This window comes from Piliocolobus tephrosceles, chromosome 16 (genome assembly GCF_002776525.5).
Source record: "Piliocolobus tephrosceles isolate RC106 chromosome 16, ASM277652v3, whole genome shotgun sequence".
NCBI lineage: Eukaryota > Metazoa > Chordata > Mammalia > Primates > Cercopithecidae > Piliocolobus > Piliocolobus tephrosceles.
The window spans coordinates 70,707,974-70,720,392 of record NC_045449.1 but is presented as its reverse complement, the minus strand read 5'-3'; the positions used below and the strand labels follow the sequence as shown (position 1 = coordinate 70,720,392).

General features: G+C 51.3%; 1 long non-coding RNA gene across 2 annotated transcripts in view; it reads left to right on the top strand.

Moving 5' to 3' along the window:
* Positions 1-4,130: 4,130 nt before the first annotated feature.
* The window catches only part of LOC111542572, a 22,927-nt gene continuing 14,638 nt past the window's right edge, over positions 4,131-12,419 (top strand). Inside the window, exons 1-3 of one of the 2 annotated variants that reach the window (XR_002731592.1) lie at positions 4,131-4,444; positions 9,076-9,326; positions 10,174-10,479. This is a non-coding gene — a long non-coding RNA (uncharacterized LOC111542572). Of the gene's footprint in view, positions 4,445-9,075; positions 9,327-10,173; positions 10,480-12,419 lie in introns of those variants that run through there. The other variant, XR_002731593.1, reaches the window with a different exon arrangement.

Genomic DNA, 12,419 nt, shown 5'->3' with positions numbered 1-12,419 from the left:
CTCATTCACATGCAAGAGGGAAGGACGGGAGTTGTAGGCTGGTGTTTCCTCTGCTATGGAGTAAATTGGTCTCCCCATCCTCTCCTGTGTAGGCTGGGGTGGGGGCCTACATGCGGATGGGCAGGGATTTTCTCTGGAGCATCAGTATCTTCACAGGGACACGCTCATATTTGGCGGCCTTGCGGTTCAGAGGCCTTAGCTTTCCCCAGCTGTTGTCTTCTTTAGCGAGGAGCCTTCCAGGATGTCATTGAGTGAAATGCACAGAGGGTGGGAGAGGGTGAACTGGTACATGTGCAGGTATTTCATAAACAGACCGTCAATGACTCCCCTGTCCTCAGCAAGCACATTTTGCTCTATAGAATCTCTTGCCTCTGAGCCCTGAGTCTCGAGGGCTCTGTCTGGTCACTGCGCCCTCTCTCTGCAGTTCTATCCTGAGCTGCAGCACTCTCTACCTGTGTAGCAAGCAACACCTCCCATCCACTGTCTCCCAGGGATTGGTGACCCCCACCCCTGTCTTGGTGTTGTGGGTTTATTCTTTTTAGTCTATTACATTTGCATTTTGAGGCCAGGGGTGGAGGGGAGCTTGGAAGATGCACATATGCACAGCCTTCAAAACGGAAGCTTTGCCTCAAGATTGAATTGGGGCTTGCCATGAAATAGAGGCTCCCATAACACAAATAAAATTGGACATTTATGGATGCTTGTAACACGTGAGGCTCTGTAGTTCACATGCTTTGTCTTTTTTATTTCTCATTGTTTTTATCCCCATTTTACAATTTAAAACTGAGATGTATAAAAATTAAGTAACTTGCTCCAAATCACATGGCAGGTAAAAAGTGGAGGCAGAATTCTAACCCCCACCCACTCAAAGTGAAATTAGCCAAGTACCTGCCAAGCAGCAGGTGAGATGTACCCGTGGGGCTGCTTCCAAAATCCCCAGCCACATTTGTGTTCCAGGAAAATTGCATACAACAGGCTTCCTCCAGGAGCCTCCCCCAAGAGAGGCAGCCTTGGGAACCATCTGACCCAGCCTGGGACAGGTATGGGGCTGCATCCTGCCCCTTCCTGTCTTCCATGCCATTAATGGGCCCTCCCCTGGGGCCACCTCTTGCTCTGACAGCTGTAGGGAGGAGGGAACTGAGACTTCCTTCAAGCTGAGCCTAAGGCAGAGCTCTTCCTGCATTCCCTCCCCTGGGCTGCAGGTAACACCATCCGAATGAGATAGGAATAAATACAGGGTGGGTCACAGGATAATTAAAAAATTCCAGGCGCTGTTTTGTCAGAAGCGTTGGAACCAGAGCAACTCCATCTTGAATAGGGGCTGGGTAAAAACAGGCTGAGGCCTGCTGGGCTAGTCACGGGATGAGATAAGAGGTCAGCACAAGATACAGGTCATAAAGACCTTGCTGATAAAACAGGTTGCAGTAAAGAAGCTGGTCCAAACCAAAACCAAGATGGCGACGAGAGTGACCTCTGGTCGTCCTCACTGCTGCACTCCCACCAGCGCCATGACAGTTTACAAACGCCATGGCAACCTCAGGAGGTTACCCTGCATGGTCTAAAAAGGGGAGGCATGAATAACCCACCCCTTGCTTAACATATAATCAAGAAATAACCATAAAAATGGGCAACCAGCAGCCCCGCCTACAGAGTAGCCATTCTATTATTCCTTTACTTTCGCAATAAACTTGCTTTCAATTTATTCTACAGACTCGCCCTGAATTCTTTCTTGCACAAGATCCAAGAACCCTCTCTTGGGGCCTGGATTGAGACCACTTTCCTATAACGGTTTCACATGACTAGAGGTTATGGGCTGATAAAACCCTGGAAACCAGGGTGTGTGGATCCACCATGGTGCTGGATTTGACCCGGGTTCCTCCTAGGATCTCATTATACGCTCATTAACATCCTAAATCACACACCTGCCAGCGCCAGGACAGTTCCAAGACCACCTGTATTTGGTGTAAAAATGAGTGGCACCATAATTCTGAGAAATATCCACCTTTTTCCAGGAACTTTCATGAATATCCCATCCATTGGTTGAAGAAACCCATAAAGATGAAACCCCAAACCCACTGCGCGATCCTCTCTTGAGAACGCGGCGCTCCTTTCTTGTGTACTTTTCGTTTTGCAATAAATCTCCATACTTTCACTATTTTCTGACTCATCCTTGAATTCCTTCTCGAAAGGGTGTCAAGAGCTGGGGTTGAGGTCCCACCGGCATTTGGGGATCTCCTCAGGCCCATCGGTATCATGAAGAGTATTTGAAGTGACAGCCACTGTGTACTGAAGGACTACCATGGTCAAATACATCAGCTCCAATTCTCCATAACCCTTAAAGATAGGGACTTGCATCCCCATTCTTCTGATAAGAAAACTGAGGCTCAGCAGTGAAGGAACTTGCCCAAACCACCCAGCTGGTCAGTGATAGAGCCCGATTTTAACTGGGTCTGAAATGTGCTCATGCCAGCGTGAGCTATAGACAGCGACGGGACTTCCACCTCCGCCACACCCTGGCATGGCACTGTGTAAGTTTCAGTGCTGTAGAAGGAATAGCACTCGAATATAAAATTTTCTGTTTTAATTCTCAGCAAGGCAAGTTACTTCCATAGAAGGGTGCGCCCTTACAGATGGAGCAATGGTGAGCGCACACTTGGACAAGGGAGGGGAAGGGGCTCTTATCCCTGACGCACGTGGCCCCTGCTGCTGTGTGGTTCCCCTATTGGCTAGGGTTAGATCGCACCGGCTAAACTAATTCTAACTGGCTAATTTAAAGAGAATGATGGGGTGAGTGCTTTGGCAGGAGTCAGGGCAGAGCAGGTAGCAGGTAATCTGAATGAGTTAGGGTGGAGCAAGTGATTAAATGAGTTAGGGTGGAGTCGGTGATCAGAAGGAGTCAGGGTGGAGCAGGTGATCAGAATGAATCAGGGTGGAGTAGGCAATCAAAAAAGGTTGCTTTACGAGACAGTTGAGTTTAAAAGTAGAAGGCAAAGAATTAAACACACTGACGTATTAATTCTTGGAAAAGAAATGTAGAACTCATATCGAATAACCCTAAGGGGCAACCAGGCCCCAAAGCCTGGGTTCAGGCTCAAGAGGCCCCTAGCCAAGGCGCTCCCAATGCCACTGGGTTGCGACCCTTGGGAGTTTTCAAGGGTGAACCTTGGGCACTGCCCCCTTCGGACCCATTGTCTGGGAAAAACAGCCACCCGATTGTTGGTCAAGATTCTGGATTAATCCTTCACCTGCCTGGCCCCAGCTGGCCACTTGACCCAGTGCTGCGCCCCAGCCAGGGATGCGTCCTTGCAGCCAGCAGCGCTTCCTTCAGCATTAATCACATTTACAGCTGGCTCACAGCGCTGGCAGCCTGGCAGATGCAGCTGCGGGGAATGTGGGTTGCAAGGGGGGGGGAGGAAAAAAAAAAAAAAAAAAACTCGGGGAGTCCAGGGAAGGGGGAGGGGGTGTGGGTGACAGGAAAGGAAATGGATGTAAGGTCTAACTGTTAAGGGTAATTGTCACAAAGATTGGAGATTGTAGAGAAAATATTTGCAAAAGCATCTAGCCCACTGTCTCCCCTTTCCTAGAGGAAGTCAGCGCCAGAGACCAAGGAGGTAGGGAGGGGGTCTTGGTGCAGAGGTGTGACACCAGGGGGAGCTGGAAGGGTTCTCCGTGCGGGAAGCGCTGCACAGAGCCACTGGGTGGAGAGGCCGGAACCCCAGGGGAGCTCCCGCTGCCGGCCAGGCTTTAGCAGGCTGAGCTCATGCAGTTGCCCTGAAGACCCCGGATGGAGATCGCACAGTCCCCCCTCGCCGATGAGTCTCACTCCACTTTATGGTAGCCTTGCTTCAAGAAATTTCTATTTTCATCACCAAGGGTTGGTCTTGGGCTTCAGCCTTGGATCCTGCCCTCTAGGGACCCCTCTCCTCCTTCCCGACTTGGGAGGAGGAGAAGGCAGAGCCGGGGCGGGTGAGCAGCCGAGGGTCTCCAGGCAGAGCTCCTTATGCATAAAACAGGAGGGCTTTTCCTCCGCAGCTAATCAGAGCCTCTGGGCCGAAAGACTGCAAATGAAGGGCCTCGTCAAGTCATTTCCCTTGCAAATGAAGCTGCCGCTCCGGCGCTTTTGCCTCTTTAATACCTCATCAACACCGCAGGTGACCCGGAGCCCGCTGCTCGGCTGGGACCGCGCCGGCAGCTATTTGGCACATTTCAATTAGCGTGACGGGTGCCTGGTAAACAACCGAGGCCGGCTGCGGGCACCTGCAATCCCTGACCCCCGACGCCCTCCCCGAGAACCCTGGAGACGCGGCTCCGCCCCCACCGGTAATTAGGAGATTTTCAAGGCCGAGGTCCCCAAAGCCCAGCCCAGCTGGAGAGATCAGCCCTGCGGTCCTGCCGCGCACTCCACCGCCAGCCTCTCGGGAGTCAAGGGATCCGCCTTCAGGGTGTAAGTGCGGGTGGGGGGCCTCGGGAGGGGAAGGGTGGTGTTTGGGGGGTCCAGGCCAGTTCTTAGGGCAGACGGCTACGGGCCACGTCCGCCGGCAGAGCTCAGCTTCAGATAAACCCAGAGAGGAAGAAAACCTCAAGCCGCTCACCTCTGGGTGCCTCAAAGTCTTTCTATGTGTAACACAGGCCAATGAAATTACCTGCCTTGTAGGGACTTAGGAGTAAATAAGATGAGCTGGTATAGACTTTCCCGCAGTATCTGGAACTTGGGAAGTGCTCAGTAGGGGGCCAGGCGCGGTGACTCACGCCTGTAATCTCAGCACTTTGGGAGGCCAAGGCGGGAGGATCACCTGAGGTCAGGAGTTCGAGACCAGCCTGGCCAACATGGTGAAATCTTGTCTACCAAAAATACAAAACATTAGCCGGGCGTGGTGGCGCACGCCTGTAGTCCCAGTTACTAAGGAGGCTGAGGCAGAAGAATCGCTTGAACCTGGGAGGCGGAGGTGGCAGTGAGCCGAGATGGCGCCATTGCAACCCGCCCGGGGAAACAAGGAAACCCCCGTCAAAAAAAAAAAAAAAAAAAAAAAAAAGAGAAAGTGCTCAACAGATGCTAGTCACGATTTTTGTTAATATTCTATCAGCACTTTCCCTCGGTGCAGACATCAAATCCACCACACAGTGTACAGTGATCCTACTATAGAAACAACCACTTACCGTGAGAGAGAGGATGAATTACTTAACCTCCGTGCTGCTGTTCTTGAGCATAAATAATGTACCTATTTTGCCTGGCGGAGTGGCTCATGCCTGTAGTCCCAGCACTTTGGGAGGCTGAGGCAGGAGGGTCGCTTGAGGTCAGGAGTTCGAGACCAGCCTGGGCAACATAGCAAGATCCCGACTCTACAAAAAGTAAAAAAATTAGGCCCTGTAGTGTGCACCTGTAATCCCAGCTACTGAGGAGGCTGAAGTGAGAGGGCCACTTGAGCTCCTCAACCTCCTGGTTGAGGCTGCAGTGAGCTGTGATCGGACCACTGTACTCTAGCCAGGGCAACGGAGTGAGATCTGTCTCTAAAAATAAAGTACCTATTTTGTGGGGTTACTTGGGGGACTGACAGATAACAGAGCTCAAGTGCTCTTTAAGGACTTTGAACCAGATTGCTGCATCCAAATCCTGGCCCCACCCCACCTAGCTGTGTGACCTTGGGCAAGCTACTTCAAGTGTCTGTGCCTCTGTTCTTCCTCTTAGCATGGGGGCCTGTAGTAGTTCTCACTACTAGGACTATGAGGCGTTGCTAGAGAATACTTTTTATAAAGAAATATCATGGCTCCATCAAATAGAACAAACAAATGCCCATGATTTTATTTGACTCATTAATTCATGAGGGAGCCCGCAAGGTGCCACAACCAAGTTCAAAGGAGAATTCAAAGAGCATACCTAAGTAGACAGGAACGCGGAAATGAATTTACAAATAGATGCCAAACTGGCCATGAGGCAGGAATCAATTGCATTCCATCCAAAGCTTCCTCCTTGGCACTGAGCTTGGGTGTGGGGACCCCTTGCCAGCGCTTCTGAGGCCAGAGCTCCTGGGGTCATGACGGCCTTTGCAGCCATCCCTTTTCAGGACCTGTCACCTTGTAGGGAGACTGCTAGAACTGGGACACAGGTTCCCCCACCCTCCGAATCATCTGCCCTCAAAGCTCCAACCTTCTTCCTTTCTGGGGAAGTGACATTGAGTGAAACTATCTCCCATTCTCCAAGCCTCAGAGCCGTCCCACCCTCAGAATTTTATCTTCCACCCTCCTAGCCCTTAGGGGTGGATGAGAGAGAGAGAGAGAGAAAGTGCTCTGAATTTGGATTCTTTTAAAGTGAGGACAAATGACACATTATCATGCTGGGAAATTATCCTGCCCCAAATGGTCACCAGTGCTTTAAAATGTTGCCTTGCCTCTGTTCAGAAGGCGGCTTCTGAGTTCACCCAGGAGGGAGAGACCCCCAGAACTCTGCCAGTCATCTTCTCAGGGAAACCTCTCCTGTCCTCACCTCCTCCTCGTCCCAGCAGCCTGGCTCGGCATTCCAGAACTCCAGGGCTTAGCTCAGGCCCTACAGGTGTGGTCTGTCTCCCTGCAGTGACCCAGGAACTCCCTGAGGGCAGGGCTGGGTCTTCATCTCTCCACTGTCTGGCATCATCCTGGCAGGGATGGAACTCAACACATACCCCAGCCCCAGTCTCCCAAATGACTGAGCAAGCCTGAGTCCTGCTTCGAGGCTTGGTTCATGCAGCAGGCTCGTACCTTCGCCCTGGGAAAGCTCCCAGATGAGCAGGGTTGGGCAGAGGTGCAGGGTCCTCAGCCTCTGGCTTACCCCACTCTACTCCACTGTACTCCACTCCACTCTCCTCTCCTCGATCCACCCCTCCTCTGCTAGTTAGAGAAGCTCCTTGGAGATTCCTCTTGAATTTTCATTAATTTCTATTGAATAATTAAAACCAGGAAATTAATACTTTCATCCTAAACCTGAATTGCAGTGTGTGGTTTTTCATAATTATAATTCCACTGTAGCATTAAACTTTCAAGTGAGCCATCCCTCTCGAGAGGCAGAGGGGACAAAGAGCTATGTCCTGGGAGCTTAAACACAGTATTTGGCTCAAGATATGCATGCAGTAATTACTTTTTAATGGATGGATGGATGCATGGGTGGGGGGAAATGAAGACCTTTTCAGCACCCAGCAACTGATACCCCAAAACATGGCGCTTTGACATGAGGTGGCCTCAAGGTCTCCCTGACCGCCCCCGCAGTCCTCTGTCTCTCTCAGAGCACAGGATGAAGCTGTTCTCTGAAGTTTCCTTATCTACCCAGAAACCAGACCTGCTAAAGAAGGATGCAATTGCCTTCTTTGAGGTGTTTGTTGTTGTTGTTGTTGTTGTTTTTGAGACAGAGTCTCACTCTGTTGCCCAGGCTGAAGTGCAGTGACGCCATCTCAGCCACTGCAACCTCCGCCTCCCGGGTTCAAGCAATTCTCCTGCCTCAGCCTCCCAAGTAGCTGGGCCTACAGGCACACACCACCACACCTGGCTAATTTTTGTATTTTTAGTAGAGACAGGGTTTCACCATGTTGGTCAGGCTGGTCTCAAACACCTGACCTCAAATGATCTGCCTGCCTTGGCCTCCCAAAGTGCTGGGATTATAAGGGTGAGCCACCACGCCCAGCCACTTCCCTGAGTTTTCATTACTAACTCATATTGCAGGAAGAAAGACTGCAGTCTGTCAACACACCTAGGCAGACTTGTCACACTGCTCTGTGGGCCCAACAGACTCTGATCCAGGCCATTATATGTTCTCCTATAAGCCCACAGAATCCCCCTGAAAATCATTTACCCTCTTAAAACATCCCTCTTGAAATCATCCCCATTTTCCCACCTTCCTTTCCCCTATGACGAAAAGTCTGTAAGTATCTGTGCTGGACACGGTAGCTTACACCTATAATCCCAGCACCTTGGGAGGCTGAGGCAGGCGGATCACCTGAGGTCAGGAGTTGAAGACCAGCCTGGCCAACATGGCAAAACCCCGTCTCTACTAAAAATACAAAAAAATTAGCCGGGCATGGTGGCAGGTGCCTGTAATCCCAGCTACTTGGAAGGCTGAGGCAGGAGAATTGCTTGAACCCAGGAGGCGGAGGTTGCAGTGAGCCGAGATCGCACCATTGCACTCCAGCCTGGCGGACAAGAGTGAAACTCTGTCTCAAAATTAAAAAACAAAAAAGGTATATAAGTATCTGTAAGCCACCAAGTTACTGGGTGATCATTCTACAATTCCCCCATGCTGTGCACATTACAACAAATTGTGAACGCCGTTTCTCCTATTCATCTGCCTTTGGTCAACTGATTTTCAGCGAAGCTTCACCCCTACAATCCCAACAGCTAAGACAGCTGTTTGAAAGCTTCTGAAATTAGGGCTGACACCACTACTTCCTGGGCTTTGTGTCTTTTATCAGGGAAATTGCAGGATACCAAGAGGCAGGAACCTGGTCAAAGAGGCTTTGCTTTTCTTGTATTCTTTTTATTATTATTTTTGTTTTAATTTTTTATTTTTTTTGAGAAGGAGTCTCACTCTGTCGCCTAGGCTGGAGTGCAGTGGTACAATCTTGGCTCACTGCAACCTCTGCCTACCAGGTTCAAGTGATTCTCCTGCCTCAGCCTCCCAAGTAGCTGGGACTACAGGCCTGTGCTACCACGCCTAGCTAATGTTTGTTTGTTTTCAGTAGAGATGGGATTTCACCATGTTGGCCAGGCTGGTTTCAAACTCCTGACCTCAGGTGATCCACCTGCCTTGTCCTCCCAAGTGTTGGGATTACAGGCGTGAGCCACCATGCCTGATCTTTGCTTTTCGTGTATTCCTACCCAGTGCCAGGCCACCTCACATCCAGGTGTTACCTGCCCTGCATCCAGCCTTGCCCGAAAGTGGGATTCCTCAAACACGGCATCTGTTCTGGGCCCTGGAACAGGCTGACTGATGAGAAGCAGCAGAAAGGTTTGGTCTGCAGCCCACAGCCTGGACTCTCGGGGACAGCCGGGAGATTGCTCTTGCAGCTATGGACACCTTCTAATCCCGATTACTACCTCTCTCGATCCTGGCAGGAATTGGGGTTCCACCATGTCACCCTCGTGGAGCTTTCGTTAGCCTTATTTGGGATACCAAGGGATAAGTGTCCCCTGATTTTACAGAAAGATCAAGAGCCAGTGAATAGGGTTTCCCAGCAAGGGACATGGAGCAGGGCACCTGCAGACGGTCCACGTGCTCGTGGCTGAAGACAGCTCGCCTCTGGGAGGGGCCCGCGCACATTTCCCCCAGGAGGAGGGAAGGACCCAATCATTATCCAGAGTCAATGGTGAGTCCCAGTCTCATGTTGTGGGTTGGGGGCAGCAGTGGTTTCTAAGGGGGTCTCCACAGGAAGAGGGGGTCTCGACAGCCAGGGCAGCAGGGAGAGAAGCCGGTGGGAAAGAGGTGGGAAGTGAGTGGGATACAGCTGCTAAGGTGAAGCTGCTTCCCAGGCCCACCCTGGGGGCTCCTGAGAGGTGAGAGATGTGGAGGGAGGGCTCTCCAGGCTCCACCTGCCCTTGTGTAAGTCGGGATGCCCAGACTTTTTTTCGCTTGTTTGTTTTTGAGATGGAGTTTCGCTCTTATTGCCCAGGCTGGAGTGCAATGGCGCAATTTCGGCTCACTGCAACCTCTGCCTCCTGGGTCAAGTGATTCTCCTGCCTCAGCCTCTCAAGTAGCTGAGATTACAGGCTTGTGCCACCACGCCGGCTAATTTTGTATTTTCAGTAGAGACAGGGTTTCTCCATGTTGGTCAGGCTGGTCTCGACCTCCTGACCTTAGGTGATCCACCTGCCTCGGCCTCCCAAAGTGCTGGGATTATAGGCGTGAGCCACCGCGCCTGGCCAGGCTTTTCAGGTCAGTGCTCCCACCTGGCCAATCAGAAGCCCCCAGGAGCCACATACCTCACCCCCAGCCATCTAAGTGCCTCTCCATGGTGGGGCCCTCCCTATAGACGCTGAGCTTTTTGAGGACGAGGATGGCTATGTTTACCACTATATCTCGAGGCTCAAGTCCAGGGCCACCCACAGGGCTGGAGTTCAGCAACTCTTACAGAGAATGGGTCTGATCCTCACTCTACCCTCCCCGCTCTGCTCCACCCACGCTAGCCTCTTTCCTCCATCTTGCACCTGCCTCAGGGCCTTTGCACAGGCTGTTCCTGCTACCTGGATGCTCGTCCTTTTAGCTGACTCCCTCATTTCCTGCCCAAATGTCATGTCCTTGAGATCTCCCTAGAAACCCAGGACTACCTTCCCACCTTCCACACTCCCTCGCCCTCTTGCTATGAGTTTCTCTGTGACATGTATTAAATATTTGTTTATTGTCCATCTTCTGCCAACTGCATTATAAGCTCCCCAAGACCAGGTGCCTTCTTTCGTGCACAGCTGTATCTCCAGAGTGGTGCTTGCAGGCAGCAGGTTCTCAGTAAACTCTTGATGAATGAATGAATGAATCACCATCCCTGGCCAGGGAAGGAGCACAGGGCACTGGGCCTAATAGGGGAAACCTGTTCCCTTTAGACTCAGCTGGCATGCAGGGGCCAAGTGGCCTGAGTTTGGCACCAGGGATTTCGTCCTCTCCCTCTGTAGCAAATGGTCACCTGCTTCCAGGCCACCCTGTTCCCTCCCTGCTGGTGGCCATGGCTGCACCAGCCCTCTCAGACTGAAGACCCACTCTGATCTTTGGGACCACACTCCTCCAGGTCCTCCCCACGGTTTCTGGCTGTACCCTCACCCTCAGGACCAACCTCCCCTCCTCCTCCCATCATCTCAGGCTCCATCTGCAAAGGTGGAATCAGAGAGAGGCCCAGACTGCACTGGGCAACCAAGCCAGTGTTCCATTTCAAATTGACGTTTAAAAGATGCCACTTTTAATTATGCTTGAGTGCAGTGTACCCTGAGGCCTTTTGTGGTAAATGGCTCTCAATAAACCCAGTTTATTCATTAATTATTATGAATTATTTTCTTAAGTAGTGGCAAGGGGAGGCAGGGCCACTCTCAGACTGCAAGTCGCACATTGACTGTTAAATCCTCAATGAGCAGGCTCTGAGGAGCTGCCTGTGCTGGCTTCAACCAGCTCGCCTGGCCCCGGGCTGGGGTACAAGAGACTCTGGACTGAGGCGGGGCTTCCAGAGTGTGGGGCAGGGCTGAGGGAAAGGAGGGCCTGGAGGAGCCATGGGCCACACCAGACAAAAAAACCTTCCACCAGGGTGGCACTTCACCTTTGTGTAGCTCCTTCACTGGATAATGAAGACTTCCGTCTTCAGCACAGTGGGGAAGAGAAGAGAATTCTCATTACCACCAGCCAAGGCACCTGACACGTGTGGTCAGTGGTGAACTGGTCAACTCGCTCTCCAGAAACAAAACAGTCATCCAACATTTCTTTCTTCTTCTTCTTTTTTTTTTTTTGAGACAGGATCTCGCTCTGTTACCCAGGCTGGAGTGCAGGGGTGCGATCTCAGCTCACTGCAGCCTCAACCTCCCAGGCTCAAGTGATCTTCCCACCTCAGCCTGCTAAGTACCTGGGACTACAGGCGCAGCACCACCACACCTGCCTAATTTTTGTAATTTTTTTTTGTAGAGATGGGGTTTCGCCATGTTGCCCAAGCTGGTCTCGAACTCCTGAGCTCAAGTGATCCTCCCACCTCGATCTCCCAAAGTGCTGCGATTAGAGGTATAAGCCGCTGCACCTGGCCAACCAATTCATTATTCATGGTTCTGTAATATTCCACTGTAGGGGCCTACAGGTCCCTTAACTTATCAGCTCCTCACTACTGGGCCATTTCCCACTTTTCATTATTCTAAACAAATCTGATGAACAGGCTTTTGCATAAATATCTACCCATACCCTCATTCACTTACCTCGGTGACATTTCTTTTTTTTTTGAGACTGAGTCTCACTCTGTCGCCCAGGCTGGAGTGCAGTGGCCAGATCTCAGCTTACTGCAAGCTCCGCCTCTCAGGTTTACGCCATTCTCCTGCCTCAGCCTCCCGAGTAGCTGGGACTACAGGTGCTCGCCACCTCGCCCGGCTAGTTTTTTGTGCTTTTTAGTAGAGACAGGGTTTCACCGTGTTAGCCAGGATGGTCTCGATCTCCTGACCTCGTGATCCGCCTGTCTTGGCCTCCCAAAGTGCTGGGATTACAGGCTTGAGCCACCACACCCAGCCCCTCGGTGACATTTCTAAAGGTGAAATTACCTGATCAAAGGACATGTGTTTTTAAGGCTTTGATGCACATAACTAACCTCGGGAAGAATGGTGATTAATTATATCCCAAGGTCAGCACTTTGGGAGGCCGAGATGGGTGGATCACTTAAGGTCAGGAGTTGGAGATCAGCCTGGCCAACACGGTGAAACCCCATCTCTACTAAAAATACAAAAATTAG